Genomic DNA, 24,061 nt, shown 5'->3' on the forward strand with positions numbered 1-24,061 from the left:
ATTATCCATTTCTTCTAGATTTTCTAGTTGATTTGCGTAGAGGTGTTTATAGTATTCTCTGATGGTAGTTTGTATTTCTGTGGGGTCGGTGGTGATATCCCCTTTATCATTTTTTATTGCGTCTATTTGATTCCTCTCTCTTTTCTTCTTTATTAATCTTGCTAGCGGTCTGTCAATTTTGTTGATCTTTTCAAAAAACCAACTCCTGGATTCATTGATTTTTTGGAGGGTTTTTTGTGTCTCTATCTCCTTCAGTTCTGCTCTGATCTTAATTATTTCTTGCCTTCTGCTAGCTTTTGAATGTGTTTGCTCTTGCCTCTCTAGTTCTTTTAATTGTGATGTTAGAGTGTCAATTTTAGATCTTTCCTGCTTTCTCTTGTGGGCACTTAGTGCTATAAATTTCCCTCTACACACTGCTTTAAATGTGTCCCAGAGATTCTGGTATGTTGTATCTTTGTTCTCATTGGTTTCAAAGAACATCTTTATTTCTGCTTTCATTTCGTTATGTACCCAGTAGTCATTCAGGAGCAGGTTGTTCAGTTTCCATGTAGTTGAGCAGTTTTGATTGAGTTTCTTAGTCCTGAGTTCTAGTTTGATTGCACTGTGGTCTGAGAGACAGTTTGTTATAATTTCTGTTCTTTTACATTTGCTGAGGAGTGCTTTACTTCCAGTTATGTGGTCAATTTTGGAATAAGTGCGATGTGGTGCTGAGAAGAATGTATATTCTGTTGACTTGGGGTGGAGAGTTCTATAGATGTCTAATAGGTCCGCTTGGTGCAGAGATGAGTTCAATTCCTGGATATCCTTGTTAACTTTCTGTCTCGATGATCTGTCTAATGTTGACAGTGGAGTGTTGAAGTCTCCCATTATTATTGTATGGGAGTCTAAGTCTCTTTGTAAGTCTCTAAGGACTTGGTTTATGAATCTGGGTGCTCCTGTATTGGGTGCATATATATTTAGGATAGTTAGCTCTTCCTGTTGAATTGATCCCTTTACCATTATGTAATGGCCTCCTTTGTCTCTTTTGATCTTTGATGGTTTAAAGTCTGTTTTATCAGAGACTAGGATTGCAACCCCTGCTCTTTTTTGTTCTCCATTTGCTTGGTAGATCTTCCTCCATCCCTTATTTTGAGCCTATGTATGTCTCTGCATGTGAGATGGGTCTCTTGAAGACAGCAGACTGATGGGTCTTGACTCTTTATCCAGTTTGCCAGTCTGTGTCTTTTCATTGGAGCATTTAGTCCATTTACATTTAAGGTTAATATTGTTATGTGTGAACTTGATCCTGCCATTGTGATATTAACTGGTTATTTTGCTCATTAGTTGATGCAGTTTCTTCCTAGCCTCGATGATCTTTACATTTTGGCATGTTTTTGCAATGGCTGGTACCTGTTGTTCCTTTCCATGTTTAGGGCTTCCTTCAGGGTCTCTTGTAAGGCAGGCCTGGTGGTGACAAAATCTCTAAGCATTTGCCTATCTGTAAAGAATTTTATTTCTCCTTCACTTATGAAACTTAGTTTGGCTGGATATGAAATTCTGGGTTTAAAATTCTTTAAGAACGTTGAATATTGGCCCCCACTCTCTTCTGGCTTGTAGAGTTTCTGCCGAGAGATCTGCTGTCAGTCTGATGGGCTTCCCTTTGTGGGTAACCCGACCTTTCTCTCTGGCTGCCCTTAAGATTTTTTCCTTCATTTCAACTTTGGTGAATCTGGCAATTATGTGTCTTGGAGTTGCTCTTCTGGAGGAGTATCTTTGTGGCGATCTGTGTATTTCCTGAATTTGAATGTTGGCCTGGCCTGCTAGGTTGGGGAAGTTCTCCTGGATGATATCCTGTAGAGTGTTTTCCAATTTGGTTCCATTTTCCCCCTCACTTTCAGGCACCCCAATCAGACGTAGATTTGGTCTTTTGACATAATCCCATACTTCTTGCAGGCTTTGTTCATTTCTTTTTCTTCTTTTTTCTTTTGGTTTCTCTTCTCGCTTCATTTCATTCATTTGATCCTCAATCGCTGATACTCTTTCTTCCAGTTGATCGAGTCGGTTACTGAAGCTTGTGCATTTGTCACGTATTTCTCGTGACATGGTTTTCATCTCTGTCATTTCGTTTATGACCTTCTCTGCATTAATTAGTCTAGCTGTCAATTCTTCCACTTTTTTTTCAAGATTTTTAGTTTCTTTGCGCTGGGTACGTAATTCCTCCTTTAGCTCTGAGAGGTTTGATGGACTGAAGCCTTCTTCTCTCATCTCATCAAAATCATTCTCTGACCAGCTTTGTTCCGTTGCTGGCAATGGGCTGTGCTCCTTTGCAGGAGGAGATGCGCTCTTATTTTTTGAATTTCCAGCTTTTCTGCCCTGCTTTTTCCCCATCTTTGTGGTTTTATCTGTCTCTGGTCTTTGATGATGGTGATGTACTGATGGGGTTTTGGTAGAGGTGACCTTCCTGTTTGATAGTTTTCCTTCTGACAGTCAGGACCCTCAGCTATAGGTCTGTTGGAGATTGCTTGAGGTCCACTCCAGACCCTGTTTGCCTGGGTATCAGCAGCAGAGGTTGCAGAAGACAGAATATTGCTGAACAGCGAGTGCACCTGTCTGATTCTTGCTTTGGAAGCTTCCTCTCAGGGGTGTACTCCACCCTGTGAGGTGTGGGGTGTCAGACTGCCCCTAGTGGGAGATGTCTCCCAGTTAGGCTACTCAGGGGTCAGGAACCCACTTGAGCAGGCAGACTGCCCCTTCTCAGATCTCAACCTCCGTGTTGGGAGATCCACTGCTCTCTTCAAAGCTGTCAGACAGAGTCGTTCGCGTTTGCACAGGCTTCTGCACCTTTAGCTGAGCCCTGTCCGCAGAGGCACAGTCTACAGAGACAGGCAGGTTTCCTTGAGCTGCTGTGAGCTCCACCCAGTTCGAGCTTCCCAGCGGCTTTATTTACCTACTTAAGCCTCAGCGATGGCGGGCGCCCCTCCCCCAGCCTCGCTGCTGCCTTGCGGTTAGATTGCCGCAGACTGCTGTGTTAGCAAGGAGGGAGGCTCCGTGGGCGTGGGACCCTCCCGGCCAGGTGTGGGATATATTCTCCGGTGTGCCGGTGTTATAGCGCAGTATTGGGGTGGGAGTTACCCGATTTTCCAGGTGTTGTGTGACTCAGTTCCCCTGGCTAGGAAAAGGGACTCCCTTCCCCTTCGCGCTTCCCAGGTGAGGCGATGCCTCGCCCTGCTTCAGCTCTCGCTGGTCGGGCTGCAGCAGCTGACCCACACGGATTGTCCGGCACTCCCGAGTGAGATGACCCCAGTACCTCAGTTGAAAATGCAGAAATCACCGGTCTTCTGTGTCGCTCGCGCTGGGAGATGGAGACTGGAGCTGTTCCTATTCGGCCATCTTGCTCCGCCAGGAATAACCTTTCTTTAAAGTTACTGGTAAAACAATATTAGACATTTCTTGAGATATGTCAGCATACATTTTGTTTGCATTTATTGATTAAGTAATTTCATATTTATCCATACCAAATATTTTAAGGTGTCAAAATTTGGCATAAGGATTTAAAATTATAAACTCAGCTCAAAATGGAATTATTTTTGCTTCTGTAATTTTTGATAAGGAGACATTTAATATTGTTAGTTTAATTTAAAAAGCTTAATCCTGTTATTGGTGAAATACCCATACATTTACCCTTAAGTTTCTTACTTAGATAAACACTTGAAATTCATAGGCTATATAAATGGCTAACAGGAAAATAACTTTCAATAATGACTATCAGAGTTTCCATAAATAATATAGGTAAACAATTGTATTAGTCCATTCTCATGCTGGCTAATTTATAAAGGAAAGAAGTTTAATTAATTCATTGTCCTGTGCTGCTGGAAAGGTCTCAGGAAACTTACAATCATGATGGAAGGCAAGGAAGAAACACGCACCTTCACAGGTTGGCAGAATGGAGTGAGTACAAGCAGGGGAAATGCCGGACACTCATAATACCATCAGATCTCATGAGACTCACTCCAATCTCATAAATATGTGAAGGCCACCTAATTTGGGTGACTCTGAAATACTACTGGTGTTGTCCACACTGAGCCTCCAGTATTTTATCAGTTATAGCTTAGGTTATCACATCCTGGCACTAGTTCCCATAGAATTTTATACTTGTGGGTTTTGTTCTTGTAAATTGTAATTTTCCGTATTTGCTTTTCTGTCTGTCTAATTTTGAAGTGGCAGTTTACCCTATGACCTCACTTTTCTGATGAATTTCAGAAATGTTAATTTCAATTTGTTTAGGTTTTTACTTGTTAGGATAGAGTGCTTATTGGGATTTTGAAATCTGGTGGTTTGAAGCTTGTCTTTCAACATGGTGATTTATTTTGGATCAGGTTAAGATCAAGACAGAATAGTTTAGGATTAGTTGATACAGCAAAGCAAGGATTTGAAGCATATGTTTCAAATAGTCTTGGGGTATAAACTGTTTGATGTTCTCTATTGAAGAGTTGATTAATCTTTTCAAAAGTATCTGGAATTAACAACATAGATATTTTCAACTTTTTTCTTCACTAGGAAGAGTTTCACGGAATAATGTAGATATTTTGACGATGACTGAAAAATAGTGAAGTCAAATCAATATTGAAATACTGTTTTGATTTTCATGATACAACTACAGTATCAAGACAATTTGACTTATCCGTAATGGCACGAAAGTAGTGCAGTGGAACTGAATAGAATTTATCAATAATCCCACACATAAATGGTCAATTGGTTTGTATAAAAGTGACTGAGGAGATTTAATAGGGAAAGAATAGCGTTTTCAACAAACAGTGCTGAAACACTTATATATCTATATCCTTATACAAGAAAGAAATACTGATCTATACTTCTTTACACCCTAAACAAAAATTGCTCACAGACTGAAACTTGAAACCTAAACTATAAAACTTAAAGAAGAAAACACAAGAAATCTTTATGATCTTGAGTTAAGCAAAGATCTGTTATATGTGACACCAAAAGCATGATCCATTACACAAATTGATAAGTTGAACTTCATTAAAACTTTAAAACTTTGCTCTGTGAAGAACATCGTAAAAAATTGAAAAGATAAGCTATGGACTGAAAGAAGATATTTTCAACTCAAATATATGATAAAATACTTGTTTCTGTATTGTATAAAGAAATATCAAAATTCACTAATAAGAAAACAACTCAGTAAATAAACAGGTTTAAGAGCATTTAATAAAAAATATACTGATGGCATAAACACATGAAAAGAGGATCAACATCATTATTATAGATATGCAATTAAAAAATTGATGAGATAAAATTTCATATGTATTAGAACAGCTAAAATTAAAAGAACTAGCCATCAATTATTGTGAGTATGTGGAGCACTAGAATTCTCATACTCTCCTGGTTGGAGTGTAAAATGCCACAACCACTATAGAAACTAATTTGACAGTTATTTCTTTATATGCCTAACTATGCTCTTAAATGTTTGCATGAAATAAATTAAAGTGTATATCCACATAAAATGTTTATAAGAATATCAATAGAAAGCTTATTTTTAATAGCCAAACTTGAAAACAATGTAAATGTCCATCATCAGGTGAATAGATAAACAGTGGCACGACCATAATAGAACACTACTCAGTAATAAAAATACATTCAACTTTTGGTACATGTAACAACATGGCTAAACCTCAATATAATTGTGAACAAAATAAATTTCATAAAAATTAGTACATATTGTATAATTACATATATGTAAAACTTCACAAAATACAAGGTAATATGTATTGACAGAAAGCATATCAGAGGTTGCCTGAGTAAGGGGAGAAGTGCAGAAGGGAAGGATTATAATGAGTCATGAACAAACTTTTGGGATTGATAGATATGTTCATTATGTTTGTATATGATCTTGTGGGTATATACATAGGTAAAACTTTTCAAACTTTATATTTAACTATGTTCACTTATTGTGTGTCAATTATACTCAAATCGGTTTAATAAAATGGAATTCTTTTTCTCCAAAAGTCCCTAGGCCCAACCATTATAACAGAAAGGTTTAACAAAAAAGAAATAATTAAGTCTGTTTTATAAATCTATTCCAGAACGTATAACGAGAAAACACTCCACAACTTACATTATAAAGCCTGCATGTATAAAGCTGATATCAAATCCTGATAAGTGGAGTTCAACAAAAAAAATTACAAGCATCTCTCTTTTATGAATATACATGAGAAAATCATTAACAAAATATTTTAAAACTCAAAACAAAAATATTCGAACCCTATAACACATTATGTCCTCATCAGGTTTATATCAGAAATGTAGATTGTTTTAAAATTTGCACTTCAATCAATGTTTTTTAACAAGTTAATAAATAATAGAAAAAAATATCACATTAAATCTGATGGTATTAAACACTGTCAAATAGTATGTGATAAAGTTCAGCATTCATTCATTATAAAAAACTTGTAGCAAAATTAAAAAGTGGAAGATGATTTTTTAATCCTAATAATGGGTAACATTAAACAATTCTGTATAGAAACCATCATACTTAAATGGAATGAAACTGAAGGCATTCATTTTAATTTCAGGAAAGAAACAAAGGTGTCTTGTGTTATCACTCCTCTTTATCATTGTGCTGCAAGCTAACAAATAGAAAGCTATAACAAACAAAATCTAAGCATAGAATTTCAATTAGCCACAGATGACAGTGATATGCTTAGAAATAGAATAATCTATAGGCAAATGACTATAGGTGACATGAGAATTTAGCAAAATTTGTGGATGCAGAATCAGTATACGGAAAGAAACTGTATTTCTATGCAACAGTAAGAATCTCTTCTTGCAATTTTTAAAGTCTAATCTGCAGTAACATGAAAAATAAGTCATAAGAGAAAATAAGAAAATATAAAAAAAGACTTAAAGACAACTTTGCCAAACAGATTGAAGCATAAAAATAATATTAGTAGAGGCTATTTTATCATTCTTACCAGCATCATTCCTTGGTCCAAAGCCTATGACAGTTGTTGGTTATGAAACATCTTTTGCAGATGCAAAGGTACATTTTACTAACATTTTATTAAATGGTTCTGAAGATTTGGATCTTAGAAAGTAGGAAAGGTAGACTTGCTATGTCTCTGTATAATATTTAAGCTTTATTTCAGTATCGTTTTATACTAATTTATTATTTTATATCCTTTTGTGTGGTTGTTGCTAAATCTACTGCTTTTAGGACAGGATTTGCCATGTAGTCTGAGATATCATTTATACAACACATAAGAATCAAAAACTGAAACTGAAATAATGGTTAGCTCAAAAAGAGATTTCTTATATGAATGCAATTCAATGTCTTCTCATCACGTGTTGGATGCTAAATGCTGTGAATGGCTTGATTTTGCATTTTATAATCAGAATTAAATATTGACGCTTTAAGATCAAAGAAAAACAATATTAAATTCTAGGTAAATAATCACTTTAGTTGAACTGTAAATCCTTTGTGATTATACTTTCATAGTACACAGTCAATATTCTTTTAGAAAATAGGTATCTTATTTGAATAATAAATAAGTGATATATCTTCAAATAAAATTATTTTTCTTTCTCTTTTTTGCTTATTATAGTTTATCTGATGTTGATGCTTTTGTCCTTTTTATATTTCTAAGGACATACACATTAAGAGGGTAAGACACTACATTAATACATGAAATTTTGTTGCCACACAGTACATATTTCTGGTGAATTGTGTTTTACGTGTAGTATTCAGTTAGGGGGTACACAATTACATTAGATTAGTTCACTATTAATGTTTGAATTCAACAAAAGGGAGTAACACAGAAGTGTGGACAAACTGCAAATGTTATCTCATCCTATGCATTCACTTTACTAAGTTTCTATTTAAATGGTGTTTATGAAAAACTGCATGAAGAAAGTTAAATACAAAGATAATTCCTAGGGAAATGGTAATTTTCTCATGAAGTGCAGTTACTTTGTACCTACAAATTCAAAGGAAAGAATGATGCTCAACCAAAGTATAATTTAATTTATCTCACCATTTTAGGAGGTATTGATAATTGTAGGAAAGAAAAAACAATACTAGATTCTTAGTAAATCACTGTCCCAGAAATAAACATAAAGACTGAAAAAGTTAAGTGGGGTTAGAAGTTGTTTTACTCCGTATTCTACCTTTTTTACTACATGAAAAGTGTCTAGATCAAGGGAAAATGACAGTTATTCTGGATGCATTTGAATGAATGTATTTATAATATTTGGTTATCTATTTAGCTTTCATAATGATTTTTGAGAGTTTCTATTCTAAAGAAAAAGAATTACTTGCCAAAATAACTTGCCTTCATATAACATTTTCTCAGGACAGCTAAGCTCATCTTCAATGTGATCACATTTGTCTGTTCTCAGACTGTTGAGAAAGCTGAGGTAGAGATACAATTGACATTTTCAAGCCTTTTTAGTATAGAACTTGGCTACCCAGGGGACTCATTCCTTTAAGCGTAATTATTTTATACACTGTTGGTTTATCTTTTGTTGTTATTTCTGCAGCAAAGCTCTGTGAATACAAACCACCAAAATCTTTAGCTGTACTGCATTTTTACCCTTCTATGAGATGAAATGAATCTTTAGATGTTCCCTTCAACTTCTTAAAAATCACCATCAGTGCATATTTAATAAAGAGGCTTATGGTATGATGAAATATAAAACACATTCTTGGTACAATTATTAAAACGATATAAGATAGCATCCTAAGTCTACAATGAGTGGACTAGTTAAATTTCCACCTTTTTATTGTAATTATAATTTGGCTTATCTATTTATTCACCAAATGTCAAGTACCTACAATATGTGGATGACATTGCACTATATGTATTTTTAATTTGCTAAGATGAATATGAGTGTTATTTTCCCAGAAACTGCCAGTGATGTTTTTTAATCTTCTACATTCATCATACATACATGTCTAGATCAGTACTCATCCAGAGCCTTGTGCAGGTCTTCTGAGCTTTCTCATCATGCAGCTCTGATCAATCCAGTGATTTTCTCCATGAATTGTAGACATCCTGTGCCCTCTCAACTCCAAATTCTCTCTGCTCAAGTCATCAAGACTATTGGAGTCTAACTGAACTTTCCCTCTCTTCTCTGCGGCCAGGAAATTCACTACAGGTAGGAAACTGGACTGTCATAGGACTACCTTTATTTGTTTCTGTTTTCACAGGGATTCCTGGCATCACTACCAATTAATTAAAGTTTGAAAACTTTTATTTAAAATTCATTGTCATTTTTCCAGTTGTTTGCAGTGGGATAATGATACATATTATTCCTATAGCTTTATCATGGCAAAAAGAAGTAAAAAACTGTGGTTACATACCACTCTGTCTAACCCATCCATTATAGATGTCTGTTATCATATCAAGGACTTTATGCCTCTATGCTATGATAGACATTAAGTTGTAATTTTCATTTTTCATAATTTCTTTCTCAGCGTATGGTGTCAGAGTTGTTTCCTTCTTAAAATATATTGAGAAGGTTTCCTGTCTATATATATTCACAGAGTATGTGTAAAATAAATATTATTTCTTTTTGTACATTGCTTAATACAATTCAGAGTGAAACTGCCTGGATCTGGAGTTGTCTTTGTGGGAAGGGATGTGAATATAAACTTAATTTATGTTAATAAATATAAAGTATTTATTTATTTTTGAGATAATCGTACTATAGTTTTTGTAAGAATTTTTTTTACTTCAACCTAGTTGTTAGATTAATTGGCAAAAACCATGTATACCATTTTCCAAAATTTCATTTAGACAGGAAGAATAAGCTCTAGTGATCTATTGCACAGCCTGGGGACTATAGTTAATAATAATGTATTGTGTATTTCAAAATCACTAAAATAGTACATTTTAAATGTTCTCACAACAAAGAAATGATAGCTATATGAGGTGATAGGTATGTTAATTAGCCCAATTTAATTATTGCACAAAGTACATATATATGTATATAACATCACATTGTACCTCATAAATATATGCTATTATTGTTAATTAAAATCAAAATTGAACTAAAAATATACTATTCCTTTATTATTACTTTTTATAAATATTTTTAAAACAAAAATGGCCTTATTATATACAATTAATTTTATAACAAATTGTTTTGTTAAACACATCAAGCAACAAACTTCGAGTACTATTGATCTGTCACATGATTTTTCCTACCTGTCCAATGCTCCTTTGGATGGCTAGACCTCCATTCAAGTCACTTCTGATGTTGGACACGGTAGTTGTTTTGTGTGTGTGTGTGTGTGTGTGTGTGTGTGTGTGTGTGTGTGCATAAATTAACAATCTATCTTTTAAAAATAGTCTAGGTTTCAAGCAAACTTGTGAAGAAAGTACAGAGAATACCCATATACTCCTTTCCCAGCAATACATTACCTGTCCCTTTGAAGTTCCATATAACTGTGATACATTTCTCACACTGAATGAACCAGTAACACCATATCATTATCAACCAAAGTTTCTATACACATTAGAGTTCAATCTTGGTCTTGTATATTCTATGCATTTTGACAAATTTATGATGATACGTAACCACTATTACAATATCATACAGAATACTTGTACTGTCTTAAAAAAAAAAAAAAAACCCTGTGCTCCACCTATTTATCCCTTCTTCTCCACCAAAACCCTTGTCAACAGATGACTTGTTAATATCTCCATAGTTTTGCCTTTTCTAGAATGCCATATAGTTGGAATCATACAGTATGTACATTTTTAGATTGGCTTCTTTCACTTACTGTTTTGCACTTGTTTGTTTATGTCTTTTCATAGCTTGACAGCCCATTTTTTTCCTCTGAATAACATCTCATTGTCTGATGTACCACAATTTATTTATTTATCCATTCAACTATTGAAGGACATCTTGGTTGCTTCCAAGTTTTAGCAATTATAAATTTGTATGAAAGTTTTTGGATGGGCATAAGTTTCAAATCATATGGAAAAAATAACAAGCAGAGGGACTGCTGGATCCTATGGTAAGAATACATTTAGTTTTGTAAGAAATTGCCAGTGTCTTCTAAAGTGGCTGTACCATCTGCATTCCCATCTGCAGTGAATGAATATTTCTGTTGCTCTATTTTCTCACTAGAATTTTGTGTTCTCTGTGCTTTAGATCTTTGCCATTCTTACAGGTATATAGTGCTACTTCATCACTGTTTTGTTTATATGCCTTTATTATTACATTTAATGTTCATAGGAATTGCAATGAAGTAACCTTTTTCATTCCTGATGTTGGTCGTTTGTATCTTCTCTCTCATGTCATTATCAGTTTTGCTAGATGTTTATAATTGTATTAACATTTTCAGAGAACAACTGTTTGTCTTTATATTTGTCCCAATTATTTATTTCCTGTTTCATTTGTTTTAGTTCATTCCTTCACTATTTCGTTCCAACTACGAACATTAAATTTCTTCTTTCTCAAGCATCATTAAATAGAAGTTTATATTTACTTATAATCTTTATGTTTTATAAAATAATAATTTAGCATTTATATATTTCCTTTTAAGCTCTATTGTTACTGCATCTCAAAAAATTGTATATGTTATGTTTTCACTATACATGTGAAAACATATACATACATGTTATGTTTTCACTATACATGTTCTTTTGGGTTTTTTAACCCCTGTTTTGTCTCTATATTTTGATATTGAATTCCAAATTAAATGTCAGAAAACATTCTCTATATGATTTCAGATTTTGGTAATTACTTTCCACCTGTTTTATATCTTAATATATGGTTCATTTTAGTAAACAGCTTCATGCTAATTTTTAATGAAGGTGCAAAATGTTGTGCAACCTCCTCCTATATCTAGTTACAAAATATTTTTCTCCCTTAAAGAAAATTGCACTAACATTAAGCCCTCACTTGCTGTATTAGCCCTTTTTCACAGTGATATAAAGATACTATGTGAGACTGGGTAATTTATAAACAGAAGAGGTTTAATTGACTTACATTTCTGCATGGCTGGGGAGGCCTCAGGAAACTTACTATTATAGCAGAAGGCAAAGTGGAAGCAGGCACCTTCTTCATAAGGCAGCAGGAGAGAGAGAGAGTGCAGGGAAAACTTTCACTTTTTTACCATCAGATCTCGTGAAAACAGCATGAGGGAAACCACGCCCCAATCCAATAACCTTCCACCAGGTCCCTTCCTCAACATATAGGGTTATAATTTGAGATGAGATTTGGGTGGAGACACAGAGCCAAACCATATCATTCTACCCCTGGTCCCTCCCGATCTCATGTCCTTTCCACATTTTAAAACCAATCATGCCTTCTCAATAGTCCCCCAAAGTCTTAACTCTTTCCAGGATTAACCCAAATGTCCAAATCCAAAGTTTCATTTAAGAGAACAAGTCCTTTTCGCTTGACAGCCTGTAAAAACAAACAAACAAACAACCATGTTAGTTACTTCAAAGATAGAATAGGGGCACAAGCATTAAGTAAATGTTTCCATTCCAAATATGAGAAATTGACCAAAACTAAGGGGTCGCAGTCCCCATGCAAGTTCAAAACCCAGCAGGGCACTCATTAAACCTTAAAGCTCCAAAATCTCCTTTGACTCCATGTCTAACATCTAGGTCATTCTGATGCAAGGTGTGGAGTTCCATTGCCTTGGGCAGGTTCACCCCTGTGGCTCTGCAGGAACAGCCTCTTTAACTGCTTTAATGGACCGGCATTAAATGCCTGTGTCTTTTCCATGCTCATTGTGCAAGCTGTCAGTGGATGTACCTTTCTGGGGTCCAGAGGATGGTGGCCCTCTTCTCACAGCTCAACTAGGCAGTGTCACAGTGGGGAATCTGTTTGGAGGCTCTAACCTCACATTACCCTTCCATACTGCCCTAGCAGAAGTTCTCCATGAGGGCTCCACCCCTGCCGCAGACTTCTGCCTGGATATCCAGGAGTTTCCACATATCCTCTGAAATCTAGGTGAAGGTTCCCAAAGCTCAGCTTTGTCTTCTGTGCACCTACAGGCCCACCAACACCATGTTGAAGCTGCCAAGGTTTGGGGCTTGCACACTATGAAGCAATGAACCAAGTTGTACCTTTGCCCCTTTTAGCCATGGCTGAAGCTAGAGCAGCTAGGATGCAGGGCACCATGTCCCTGAGCTACACAGAGCAACAAGGCCCTGGGCCTGGCATACAAAACCATTTTTCCCCTTAGGCCTCTGGGCCTGTGATGGGAGGAGCTGCCACGAAGATCTCTGACATTCCCTGGAGACATTTTCCTCATTGTCTTGGTGATTAAAATTCGGCTCCTTGTTAGTTATGCAAATTTCTGCAGCCAGCTTGAATTCTTCCCCCAAAAATGGATTTTCCTTTTCTACCACATGGTCAGTCTGCAAATTTTTCAAACCGTTATGCTCTGCTTCCCTTTTAAACATAAGTTCCTATTCCAAACCATGTCTTTGTGAATGCATATGACTGCATGCTCTTAGAATAAGCCGGATCACTTCTTGAATGCTTTGCTGCTCAGAAATTTCTTCTGCCAGATACCTAAATTATCTCTCTCAAGTTCAAAGTTCCACAGATCTCTAGAGCAGGGGTAAAATGCCATCAGTCTCTTTGCTAAAGCACAGCAAGAGTGACCTTTGCTCCAGTTCCCAATATATTTATTATCTTCATCTGAGACCGTCTCAACCTGGACTTCATTGTCTATTTCTCTATCAGCATTTTGGTCAAAGCCATTCAGCAAGTCTCTAGGAAGTTCCAAACTTTCCAAAGCCATCTTTTCTTTTACTGACCACTCCAAACTGTTCCAACTGCTTTTCATTACCCAGCCCAAAGTCACTTCCACATTTTCAGGTTATCTTTATATCAGTATCCCACTATCCCAGTACCAGTTTTCTGTATTAGTCTGTTTTCACACTGATATAAAGATACTACCTGTGTCTGGGTAATTTATAAGGAAAAGAGGTTTAACTGGCTCACAGTTCCACATGACTGGAGAGGTCTCCGGAAACTTAAAATTATGGTGGAAGGAAAAATGGAAGCAGGCACCTCTTCATAAGCCAGCAGAAAACAGAGTGCAGTAGAAATTGTCACTTTTTTTTTTTTCCATCAGATATCATGATGCCTTCCTCAATATCATGAAAGCAGCATGAGGGAAAACGCCCCCATGATCCAGTCACCTCCAATCAGATCCCTTCCTCGACACATGAGGATTACAATTTGAGATAAGATTTAGGTTGGGACACAGAGCCAAACTGTATCACATGCTAATCCCCTCTGCTGACAGAACCTGGCAAATACCAATTAGCTTTATATTTCTGTGAGTACAGACTCTTATTCTGAATATTTCATGGAATCATACAATATGTAACCTTTTGTGTGTGGTTTCTGTTAGCATTTTCAAGGTTTATCCATCTTTCAGAAGTTCTGTGTAAACTATATTTATGGCTTATTATTCATATATATATACACACACACACATATATATATATGTCACAATTTGTTCATCCATTCATCCATTAATGGACATTTGTGTCCATCTATTGTCAATAGGGCTGTTAATTAATATTTGTAAAATATTATTAGTTTGAGTAACTTCTTTTCATTTTGTGGGTATATACCTAGGATTGGAATCATTAGGTCAAATACCAATTCTATGTTTAACTTTTTAAGGGCCTGCCAAAATACTTTTTTGACAGCACTATGTTTTGAATGTCCTCTCCAAAACTCATGTTGAAATTTAATTGCCATTTTGATGGTATTAAGATGGGAACCTTTAAGAGAAGATTTGGTTATGAGGGTAAAGCCCTCATGAGTAGATTAATGCTATTATCATGGAAATCAGTTTGTTATTACCAGACTGGGCTCTTGACAAAAGGATTAATACTGTCCCAATTTTTTCTCTCCCTATGCCTTCCACTCTGTGGTGACCCTCACTAGGTGCTGGCGCTATGCTCTTAGCCTGCCCAGCCTCTAGAATTGTGAGCCAAATAAACATTTTTTTAAAATTACCTGGTCTGTGATATTTGTTATATCAGCAGAAAATGAATAAGATATGCAGTGACTGAACCATTTTATATTATCACCAGCAATAAATGAGGTCTCCAATTTCTCCATATCCTCAATAACATTCGATATTTCCTGTTGTTCTATAACAGCCATCTTAGTGATTGTGAAGTAATATCATTGTGGTTTTGATTTGCATTTCCTTTTTCACTAGTCACCAATGAAATGTAAGTCTAAACCATAATGAGATGCCACTTCACACCTACTATGATGCCTAGAATCAAAAATGTATTAATTAGCATTGGCAAACATGTGGAGAACCTCACCCTAGAATTAAAAAATGTATTAATTAGCATTGGCAAACGTGGAGAACCTCACAGACTCTGCTGTTAGGAACTTAAATGTCTCAGACACTTTGAGAAAAAGATTAAAAATTCCAGAAATAATTATACTTAGAGTTACCATATATGACTCAGCTTTTCCACTTTTAGATATATAACCGGAAGAAATGAAGACATAAATTCACACATAAATATATATAAGATTGTTTCAAGCAGCATATTTTATAGTAGTCAAATAGTGAAAGAAATCCAAATGTCTATCAACTGATAGATGGATAAACAAAATGTGTTATATGCGAACATTGAACGAACCTTGAAAACGTTACGTAAAGTGAATGAAGCCAGTCACAGAATACCATATATTGTATCATTGCACTGTAAGAAATAGAAGAACTGGTAAATACATAGAGATGGAAAATACATTAGTGGTCATTTAAGGAGCTGGAGGATGGTTTGAAGAGAGGGTGATAGCTAAAGAATATGGGGTTTCTTTTTAGTGATAAAATATTTTGATTTACTTTTGTAATGTGCAGATATTAGCAAATATGCTAGAAAACATTGAATTATATAATGCAAAGGGGTAAATTGGTTGTTATGTAAAATTATCTCAATAAAATTGTTTTTGAAAATGTAAGAGAAAAAAATGTACATTCTCAGTGCCTGCTGGAACTGAGTTGCAGGTATCTCAAATCAGAAATTCACCTGTATCTAGTGCTTAGTTTTTCTCCTTCAAAATGAAATGTATTTTTGTCATTGCACAATAAGCAGTTCAGCAGAGCAGAAAGAGAAGGACTCTGGGACAAACCTATGCACTGGCAGCTTCACTTTGTTATATAACTAGAGACCTCTTCTTTGGAGTCACAGACTTATCAAAGCTCTCTATAGGTATGGTTTGCCTTCCTTGGTTTCATATATGACAAATTAGGAAGTACTAGTTGCTCAAAGACCCCTGCCCTCTGATGCTCACCAAGGACAATTATGACCTTGTCTGGATTGTTACACAGAGGGCAATCATCCCTGAAATCGTTTCAGCTGATCCTGGGTCTATAGAAAGGAGACAAGACTCAGGGATTGAGGATGGGGTATTTTGGTGGATTGGAGGTGTCCAGCTAGCTCTGCCTGAGTGATAACCTGAGCATTTTGGAACCCTGTGGCCTTAAAACTTACAAAGATGTCTGTTTTCTCATAAAGTAACCTAAGTGTTCTTTCTTTATTTGGGGGAAGTCCAGAAGAACATGCTACAGATGTGTTTAATCCACATGTATTAGATGTGCCAGCTGTAATTTTTAACAATGGTTCAAGACTCTGCAAAGCCGGCCTGTCTGGAGAGATTGGACGCCACCATGTCAACAACTGCATCTTGGGACATCCTAAATGCAACATGCCTTCAGCAAGACCCAACCAGAAGAGGTACTTCAGGGGGCAAGAACCCTTGTACAAGTAGGAGGACTTATATCTGCACTACCCCAATGAGTGTGGGCTGGTACCAGGATGGGATGACATGGAGAAATTATGGAAACATCTCTTTGAGTGGGAGCTCAGAAAAAAAACCCAGTCAACAGCCTATACTCATGACTGAGCCCTCTTAGACCCCTAGAGAAATTTGAGAAAAGCTTGCAGAAATGATGTGTGAGAACTTCAGTGTCCCTGCTTTCTACTAGTCTAACCAGGCAGTGGCAACACTCTGCCTCTGCCTGTGTTACAGGCCTGATGGTGGATAGTGGAGATGGGGTCACTTGCGCTGTCCACATCTATGAGAGTTACTCCCTGCCTCGTGCAGTCACCAGGCTCTTTGTGACAGGGAGGGACATCATAGAGCACCTCACCTGGCTCCTCTTTGCTAGTGGGTATACTTCTCCTTGCATACTCTACAAGGCCTTGGTAAATAACATCAAAGGGAAGCTGTGCAACATTGCCTTAGAGTCACATAAAAAGCTATGCAAGAGGTCGGAGACATCCTGAGAGAATACAAACTGCTAGATGGGAACATCATCCACATTGGGGACCAACTGTACCAAGTGCCCAAAGTTCTTTTTGCCCTGACCAGCTGGGAATCCACAGCCCGGGACTCTCCAAAATGGCCTCCAGCAGCATCATGAACTGTGACACTGACATCCAGAGAATGTTTTTGCAGAGATTGTACTGTCTGGGGGCACCACTCTCTTTTCTGGGCCAGAGGAAAGGCTTATGAAAGAACTGGAACCGCTAGCTTCCAAAGGTACTCACATCAAAATTACGGCTTCTCCTGCTCGATGCTTCTTTGTGTGAATTGGTGTATCCATCATGACCTCTCTGAGCAGTTTCAAACAAATGTGGGTTACCTCTGCAGATTTTAGTGATTATGGGACATCTGTGGTTCGGAGAAGATGCTTTTAAAGATCCTTGAGTTCAGGGAACAACTTGATGGGTGAGATCACAGAAGCACCAGTGGGAGGCGCCACTGTCCTTCAGGCTCTTTCAGGATGTTGAATAAAAGTGTTTTCACATTTTATGTTTCCGTATATTTTTCTTTGCACATTGTTGTAAATATTGTACAAGTATCTACCTGAGTCCCCGGTAAATTCTTTTGCTTATATACCTATAAGTGTATTTTATGGGTCATTTACTAATTCTTTTTTTAACTTTTTGAGGACTGCCAGAGTGCTTTTCCAGTACCCTCACTGTTTTACACTCCCGTCATCAGTGTAAGAGTCTGTTTTATCCTCCTTGCTGACAACACTGCTAGTTTTTTGCTTTTTGAATAATAGCCATTCAAAAGTGGTAGCTCATTGTGATTTTTATTTGCATTACCATAATGGTTAGTGATGTTTAGCATTTTTATGTGCTTATTTACTATTTCTATATCTTCTTTGGAGAAATATTTAGTCAGTCCTTAGCCTATTTTTTAATTGGCTTGTGTGTAGTGTGGCCATCTAGTTTAGGAGTTCTTTATATAGTCCAGATATTACAATGCTATAATATATGTGAGTTTTGTTCTCCTATTTATTGGTTTGGCTTTCTACTCTCTTGACATTATAATTTGATGCACAAAAATGTATTTTGATAAAGTTCAATTTGTCTTTTTCCATATTCATTTAGTATCATATTTAGGAAACCATTGCCAATTTCAAGGTCATGAAGATTTACTCCTAAGTTTTCTTCTGAGAATCTCATGGTGTCAGTTCTTACACTTAGGGTTTTTATTCATTTTGAGTTAATTGTTTTTTTATGCAGCATGAGATAATTTTCTAGCTTCATTCTTTTGTATATGACTATCTTGTTTTTCCAACACTGTTGAAGATACTGTTTTTTCCCATTGTTTGGTCTTGACACCCTTGTTGAAAATCAATTGAACATATATGTATAGGTTTATTTCTGAACTCTCTATTCCATCAATATATAAGCTTATCTTTATGCTACGACCACACTGATTTTATTACAGTTGCTTTAGAGTAAATTTTGTAATTAGGAAGTGTGAGTTCTCCAATTTTGTTCTGCATTTTCAAAATTAATTTGGTTATTTGGGGTCCCTTGAAATCCTTAAAATCCAATAGATTTGAATTGTAGCACAGGTTTCTCCATTTTTGTAACAAACACCATTAAAATTTTAATAAGGAATGTATTGAATTTGTATATCACGTTTTTAGTATTGTCATCTTAACAATGCCAACTATTCCAATATATGCATAAAGGATATATTTTGACATATATGGGTATCTTTGACATTTTTCAGCAATGTTTTCCAGTTTTCAGTGTACAACTTTTGTTCCTCTCAAGTTCATTCTTAATTATGATTTTATTCTGTTGTAAATTGAATTAATTCATTTTCTTTTCAGGCTGGTCTTTAGTAATGTATAGAAATACAACTGATATTTGCTTGTTGATTTCATAGCCTACAACCTGACTAAATTTGTTTACTAGCTCTAATGTTTCTGTGTATATGTTTATTCCTTAGAATTTTCTACATGTAAGTACATATTGTCTGTAAACAGAGGTAATTTTGCTTCTCCCTTTCCAGTTTAGATGCGTTTTTAAATCTTGTTCTTGCCAAGTTGATCTGGGTACAACTTTCAGTACTATACTTGAATAGGAATTGTGAAAGCAGCCATCCTTTTCTTCTTCCTGATCTTAGGGTCAAATCTTGTAGTCTCTCTCTATTGAGTATGATGTTAACTGTACGTGTTTCCTATGTGGTCTTTGTCATGTTGAGGATATTTCCTTATATGTCTGGTTAATAGACTGTTTACATTACAAAAAGGTTGTGGACTTTGCCAAAAGCTTTCTGTGTATCATTTGAGATTATGTTGTTTATGTTTTTTTATGTGTCAACTTTTTCTTCATTCTGTTGGTGTGGTGTATTACTTTGATTGATTTACATATGATAAACTGCTTTTGAATTCCTGGGATGAATCCCATTTTGTCGTCATGAATAGTCCTTTTAATATGCTGCTGATTTAGGTTTGTTAATATTTTGTTGAGAGTTTTTACATATATATTCATAAACAATATTAATCTGTAATTTTCTTTTTTGTAGTGTCTTTGTTTAGCTTTGGTGTTATGAAAAATTTGGCCACATAGAATGAATTATTTTATATTTTAAAGGTTTTGAGAAGAATTGGTATAATTCCTCTTTAAATGTTTGGTAAAATTCATGAGTGAAGCTACCTAGTCCTGTTCTTGTCTTTATTGGGAGGTTTTTGAATAGTGATACATTCTCTTTAGTGGTTTTCAGTACAGTAAGATGGTTATCCAATTTGTTCCTGTACAGTTATTTATAGCATTCTCTTATGATCCTTTTCATTTCTGTAGATAGTAGCATCCCTCTTTCATTTTGTTGTTAATAATTGGAGTCTTCCTAAAATCTTACCAATTTTGTGGATATTTTCAATGAACACAGTTTTAGTTTCTTTGATTTATACTATTGTCTATTTCATATTTTTATTTGTCTCTGCTCTAATATTTATTATTCCCTTCCTGCTGATATATTTAGGTTTATTTTAACCTGTTTTTAGTTCCTTAAGGTTTACGCTTAAGTTATTGATTAGTAATCTTGCTTCTTTGTAATTTAGGTGTGTATGGTTATATATTTCCCTCTGAAAAGTGCTATGTCTGCATCCCGTAAGTTTTGTTGTGTTTTTATTTTCATTCTTCTCAATATATTTTAAAAATTTCTTAATTTCTTCTTTGACTCTTCATTGTTCAATATTGTTGCTTAATTTCCAAATATCTATGGGTTTCCAAGTTTTCCTTTGGTTATTTATTTCCATTTTTATTTTTTCTGATTAGAAAATATCACTTCTAATATTTCAGTCTTTTTATATGTATTAAGACTTGTTTTGTGGCTCAGCATATATGCTATCCTGGAGAATTTTCCAGATGTACTAAAGAAGAATTTATATCTTGCTGCTGTTGTGTGTAGTGTTCTGTATATATCCATTAGTTCTAATTCATTTATGTGTTGCTCCAGTCTTACCTCTCATTCATTTTCTGTTTGGTTTTTCTGTCCATTATTGAAAGTTCAGTATTGAAGTCTCTACCTAATATTGCAGAACTGTTTCTAGCTTCAGTTCTGCTCATTTTTTTTCTTCTAAACTATTTTTTGTTTGTAACCAAATGATTTCATGCAATTCTTCTAAACAGTGACATTAAAAAATTTCTTTACATAAAAATAACAGACTATAAATTTGATCAAAATTGCTAGAATAAATTGTCTACTTCTACAGTGTTCCCACATCCAACAAAGTTGATGAACAGTGTATAAATTCTCAAAGTCCAGTATTTAAAAACTCAGGTATTTGACTAACTTTAATAAAGTTTGTTAATGAAAATAAATGTATCTTCAGTCCATATATTAAGAGAATTATTATTCTTGATAACTTTTCTAGAAAAATAAGTTTGATATTTTATTCTCCTATTTTTACAATTCTGAGTATGAAATTTTAACCTTTAAAATATAGTCAAGCATTTCTACCTTTCTCTCAACATGACACCAAAAGAAACACAAGTTGCTAGAGAGGAACTAATGTGATAATCCAGTGATTTTAGTCACAGTGAATTACAGGAGGAGGTACCCATGGCGCTGCAATTTTAATATGTAATTTATTTTTCCTTCTCTAATGTGGATAACTAATGGAGCAAGAGTAGGGTAGTGAGTCTGATGACCATTTTCTTGGTACATTCATTTTTTTTCTGGACAAAAGAATACCATATTGGAAAAGGAAAGAATATCAATTCAAAAATCTGATATGCAGAGCTGGGGGTTGCATTCACCAAAATTGGGTTTTACTTCCTTATGTTTTTTCATGTGAAGAAGAGGATGCTTAATGATAATCAGAGGTAACAATGTTGAAAGGCCCTAGAACTTTTCTTTCAGATCTGATGCTTGTTCTCAACTACATTTTCAAAGCTGGCAACAATTAGTGCATTGTTATTTTTCTCCATACTGACAGCACACCTCTCATGGGTCCACCTAGAAAGTTAGCACCTTAGGCAATCACAGATTGCTACACAAGATGAAGCTGTTCTGATGGGCCTTCAGGATACCTGGATCAACTCTTTGACACTTATTGACAGGCATACATATGTAGATCTGTACTTCTGAGAGATTTCAGGACAAACAAATTATTTATATTTTTCTTGAAATATTAGAGTCAATTTCTCAGCAAACCTCTCAATTGTCTGTTTTCGTGATCATGGTATCTCCCCTGCCAGGTAAGTATCAACTGTTTTCAACTTACCATGTTTTCAAACAAGCCATGTGAAAAAATACAACAGTATTGGTAGGAAAGATGAGGAATGAAAACATGATAAGTCCATGTTAGAACTACAGATTCTGTGGCCCTAACTATCTCCAAGCTATGAACCAAAGGCACAGCCTCAGTGAACCCAGACACAGTGGCTAGAAGACCAATTCTATCAATTTTTCCTCATATACTTTTGAGCTATATTGGTTGTGAGTATATATTTATAATAATTGTTACATATTCTTAATGAATTGAGCCTTTTATCAATATGATATGTTCTTAATCTCTTGATAAGTATTTGTACACTGTTGAAATAAATCTTTTCTGACTTAAAATCTCTTTTGTCTGATATTAGCATAGTCAGTCTCTCTTCAGGTTATTACTTATGTAAAACGTCTTTTTCACCTCTTTAGTTTTAATTTTTTGTGTCTTTGTATGTAAAGAGAGTGTCTTTAGGCAGTGTATATGTGTAATGTTTTTATCTATTCTGTCCATATTATTTTTAATTGAAGAGTTGAATTCATTTTTATTTAAAACAATTACTGATCAGGAAAACACTTATGTCATTTAGCTACTTGTTGTCTGCATGTTTTATTTATACCTTATTTTTCAATTTTTCCATTATCTTTTTTATATTTGTTTTATTTTTTATAGTGCACAATTTTCATTCCATTCTTTTTTCCATTTCTTTATATTTTAGGTTATTTTCTTAGTGGTTTCCTTGGCAACTGCAATTAACATATTAATCTTATACAATAAACTTAACGAGCTTGAATAATAATGCTGTTCCAATAGTACACAAACACTGTATTTCTATACATGTTTGTCCTCCATTGTTACTGTAACAGATGACATTTTTATACATTGTGTATACATTAACATTGATTAATAATGATTGTTTTATGCACTTAACTTTTAATTGTATAGGAAGAAAGAGGAGTTAAAAGTCAAATGTGCAATAACTCTGGCTTTTATGTATACCTATGTAGTTACTGTGAAAGAAAAATATCTTGGGGCCTCAAAACCACTAAGCTAAAGGAAAAGTCATACTGGGAACTGCTTAGGGCAAACCTGCCTCACATTGTATTCAAAGTCACCCCTCTGCTCTTGACATAAATGCATATCGGATTGCCTGCTTTTGAGAAATTAATCAGAAATTCAAAAGAATACAGCCATTTGTTTCTTATCAACCTATGACCTGGAAGCCTTCTCCCCACTTCAAGCTGTCCCGCCTTTCCAAACCAAACCAATGTTCATCTTACATATGTTGGTTGATGTTTCATGTCTCCCTAAAATCTACAAAACCAAAATGTGCTCTGACTGCCTCTGACACATGTTGTCAGGACCTCCTGAGGCTACATCACAGGCACACATCCTCAACCTTGGCAAAATAAACTTTTTAAATAAACTGAGGCCTGTCTCAGATTTACAGGGTTTACATTTTTGTAACCATGGAGGGGTTCTGAGTGGAGGTACCCCTGTCCTTTGACAAATCTCCCGTCAGTGCTTGGTACCAGCGTGAGCTATCTTTATGGCTCAAATCAATAGGACAATTTGTTGAGGACTGGAAGCGCCCCCTCCAGTGAATCCCTAATCTCCCAAAACTTGTTCAAGATCTAAAGTTTATTTTGCTGTACAACTCCTTTTTTTGGAATTTTACTTGGTTCCAATGCAAAGAAGGCAAGTTTTTCCTGCTTCCATGATGATGGAAGGCAGGTAACTCCTTCATGGAGTTTGAGCTCACTTCCAACAGCAGAGATGAGATTTTTCCCTCCTAGGATTGTGGAGAGCAGTCTTCAGCCTGAGACACATCCCTAGGTAAGTAACTTGCTTGTGGTTCGTCTTGACTAAAGTTAAAATTAACAACCAGCTGGTCTTAATTTCTCCTTACCACTAGACCACTCAGAAATAAAAGTCAAGCGATCATTTGTTTTGCTTAACTGCTTAACTGTTTTTGTTGTTGTTGTTTGTTTCTGTTTTTGTTGTTGTTTCAGCCTTTTT

The 24,061-nt window shown here is 35.4% G+C and overlaps 1 pseudogene; it reads left to right on the top strand.

The window, feature by feature from the left end:
- The first annotated feature begins 6,994 nt into the window (after positions 1 to 6,994).
- On the top strand, positions 6,995 to 17,714 carry LOC111531541 (annotated as a pseudogene).
- Positions 17,715 to 24,061: the final 6,347 nt, after the last annotated feature.

Source organism: Piliocolobus tephrosceles, chromosome 12 (genome assembly GCF_002776525.5).
Source record: "Piliocolobus tephrosceles isolate RC106 chromosome 12, ASM277652v3, whole genome shotgun sequence".
Classification (NCBI taxonomy): Eukaryota; Metazoa; Chordata; class Mammalia; order Primates; family Cercopithecidae; genus Piliocolobus; species Piliocolobus tephrosceles.